Raw genomic sequence first — 3,802 nt, forward strand, 5'->3', positions numbered from 1 at the left:
TCCACAATGTCTTAATTGTGTGCCAAACTCGTAACTCAGATACTCATCTCTATGATCATATCACAGACATTTTATCCTCTTGTCACGACGATCTTCAACTTCACTCTGAAATCACTTGAACCTTTCAATAATTCAGACTTGTGTTTCATCAAGTAAATACACTCAGCATCTACTCAAATCATCTGTGAAGTAAGAACATAACGATATCCACTGCATGCCTCAGCACTCATTGGACTGCATACATCAAAATGTATTACTTCCAACAAGTTGCTCTCTTGTTCCATCTTACTGAAAATGAGGCCTTTCAGTCATCTTGCCCATGTGGTATGATTTGCATGTCTCAAGTGATTCAAAATCAAGTGAGTCCAAACGATCCATCTACATGGAGTTTCTTCATGCATATATACCAACAGACATGGTTCGCATGTCTCAATCTTTTCAAAAACGAGTGAGTCCAAAGATCCATCTACATGGAACTTCTTCATGCGTTTTATACCGATATGACTCAAGTGGCAGTGCCACAAGTATGTGGTACTATCATTACTATCTTATATCTTTTGGCATGAACATGTGTATCACTACGATCGAGATTCATTTTAGGTGCAAGACCATTAAAGGTATTATTCAAATAAACAGAGTAACCATTATTCTCCTTAAATGAATAACCGTATTGCGACAAACATAATCCAATCATGTTTATGCTCAACACCAAATAACAATTATTTAGGTTTAACACCAATCTCGATGGTAGAGGGAGCATGCGATGCTTGATCACATCAACCTTGGAAACACTTCCAACACATATCGTTATCTCACCTTTAGCTAGTCTCCGTTTATTCCGCGGCTTTTATTTCGAGTTACTAACACTTAGCAACCGAACCGGTATCTAATACCCTGGTGCTGCTAGGAGTACTAGTAAAGTACACATTCATATAATGTATATCCAATATACTTCTGTCGACCTTGCCTGCCTTCTCATCTACCAAGTATCTAGGGTAGTTCTGCTTCAGTGACAGTTCCCCTCATTACAGAAGCACTTAGTCTCGGGTTTGGGTTCAACCTTGGGATTCTTCACTAGAGCAGCAAATGACTTGTTGTTTCATGAAGTATCCCTTTTGCCCTTGCCCTTCTAGAAACTAGTGGTTTTACTAACCATCAACAATTGATGCTCCTTCTTGATTTCTACTTTCGCGGTGTCAAACATCGCGAGTTGCTCAAGGATCATCATATCCATCCCTGATATGTTATAGTTCATCACGAAGCTCTAATAGCTTGGTGGCAGTGACTATGGAGAACCATCACTATCTCATCTGGAAGATTAACTCCCACTCGATTCAAGCGATTGTAGTACTCAGAAAATCTGAGCACATGCTCAACGATTGAGATTTTCTCCCTTAGTTTGCAGGCTTAAGAAACTTGTCAGAGGTCTCATACCTCTTGACGTGGGCATTAGTCTGAAATCCCAATTTCAGTCTTTGGAACATCTCATATGTTCTGCGACGTTTCAAAAACGTCTTGTCGCCACAATTTTAAACCGTTAGCATCACACACTGAACTATCACGTAGTCATCAAAACGTGTATGTCAGATGTTTCGTAACATCTACAGACGACGCTGAGGTTCAGCACACCGAGCGGTGCATTAAGGACATAAGCCTTCTGTGCAGCAGTGAGGACAATCCTCAGTTTACGGACCCAGTCCGCATAATTGCTACTATCAACTTTCAACTAAATTTTCTCTAGGAACATATCTTAAACAGTAGAACTAAAGCGCAAGCTATGACATAATTTGCAAAGACCTTTTGACTATGTTCATGATAATGAAGTTCATCTGATTATTTAATGAACTCCCACTCAGATAGACATCCCTCTAGTCATCTAAGTGATACATGATCCGAGTTAAACTAGGCCGTGTCCGATCATCACGTGAGACGGACTAGTCATCATCGGTGAACATCTCCATGTTGATCGTATCTACTATACGACTCATGTTCGACCTTTCGGTCTCTTGTGTTCCGAGGCCATGTCTGTACATGCTAGGCTCGTCAAGTCAACCTAAGTGTTTCGCATGTGTTCCGAGGCCATGTCTGTACATGCTAGGCTCGTCAACACCCGTTGTATTCGAACGTTAGAATCTATCACACCCGATCATCACGTGGTGCTTCGAAACAACGAACCTTCGCAACGGTGCACAGTTAGGGGGAACACTTTCTTGAAATTATTATAAGGGATCATCTTACTTACTATCGTCGTTCTAAGCAAATAAGATGCAAAACATGATAAACATCACATGCAATCAAATAGTGACATGATATGGCCAATATCATTTTGCTCCTTTGATCTCCATCTTCGGGGCACCATGATCATCTTCGTCACCGGCATGACACCATGATCTCCATCATCATGATCTCCATCATTGTGTCTTCATGAAGTTGTCACGCCAACGATTACTTCTACTTCTATGGCTAACGCACTTAGCAATAAAGTAAAGTAATTTACATGGCGTTATTCAATGACACGCAGGTCATACAAAAAATAAAGACAACTCCTATGGCTCCTGCCGGTTGTCATACTCATCGACATGCAAGTCGTGATTCCTATTACAAGAATATGATCAATCTCATACATCACATATATCATTCATCACATCTTCTGGCCATATCACATCACATAGCACATGCTGCAAAAACAAGTTAGACGTCCTCTAATTGTTGTTGCAAGTTTTTACGTGGCTTGTATAGGTTTCTAGCAAGAACGTTTCTTACCTACGTAAGACCACAACGTGATATGCCAATTTCTATTTACCCTTCATAAGGACCCTTTTCATTGAATCCGTTCCGACTAAAGTGGGAGAGACAAACACCCGCTAGCCACCTTATGCAACTAGTGCATGTCAGTCGGTGGAACCTGTCTCACGTAAGCGTACGTGTAAGGTCGGTCCGGGCCGCTTCATCCCACAATACCGCCGAAACAAGATAAGACTAGTAGTGGCAAGAAAAATTGACAACATCTACGCCCACAACTGCTTTGTGTTCTACTCGTGCATAGAAACTACGCATAGACCTAGCTCATGATGCCACTGTTGGGGAACGTAGCGGAAATTCAAAATTTTCTACGCATCACCAAGATCCATGTATGGAGTATACTAGCAACGAGGGGAAAGGAGTGCATCTACATACCCTTGTAGATCGCGAGCGGAAGCGTTCCAATGAACGGGGTTGATGGAGTCGTACTCGTCGTGATCCAAATCACCGATGACCGAGTGCCGAACGGACTGCACCTCCGCGTTCAACACACGTACGGAGAAGCGACGTCTCCTCCTTCTTGATCCAGCAAGGGGGAAGGAGAGGTCGATGGAGATCCAGCAACACAACGGCGTGGTGGTGGAAGTAGCGGGATCTCGGCAGGGCTTCGCCAAGCTTCTGCGAGAGGGAGAGGTGTTGCAGGGAGAGAGGGAGGCGCCAGGGGCTGTAGTGCTGCTGCCCTCCCTCCCCCCACTATATATAGGGACCCCTGGGGGGGCGCCGGCCCTGGGAGATCAGATCTCCAAGGGGGGGCGGCGGCCAAGGGGAAAGGGGGGTGGCTTCCCCCCCATGCCAAGTGGGGCGCCCCCCACCCCCAGGGTTTCCAACCCTAGGCGCAGGGGGAGGCCCAAGGGGGGCACCCCAGCCCACTAAGGGCTGGTTCCCTTCCCACTTCAGCCCATGGGGCCCTCCGGGATAGGTGGCCCCACCCGGTGGACCCCCGGGACCCTTCCGGTGGTCCCGGTACAATACCGATAACCCCCGAAACTTTCCCGGTGGC

The sequence above is a fragment of the Aegilops tauschii genome, chromosome 7 (genome assembly GCF_002575655.3).
Source record: "Aegilops tauschii subsp. strangulata cultivar AL8/78 chromosome 7, Aet v6.0, whole genome shotgun sequence".
NCBI classification, from domain to species: domain Eukaryota; kingdom Viridiplantae; phylum Streptophyta; class Magnoliopsida; order Poales; family Poaceae; genus Aegilops; species Aegilops tauschii.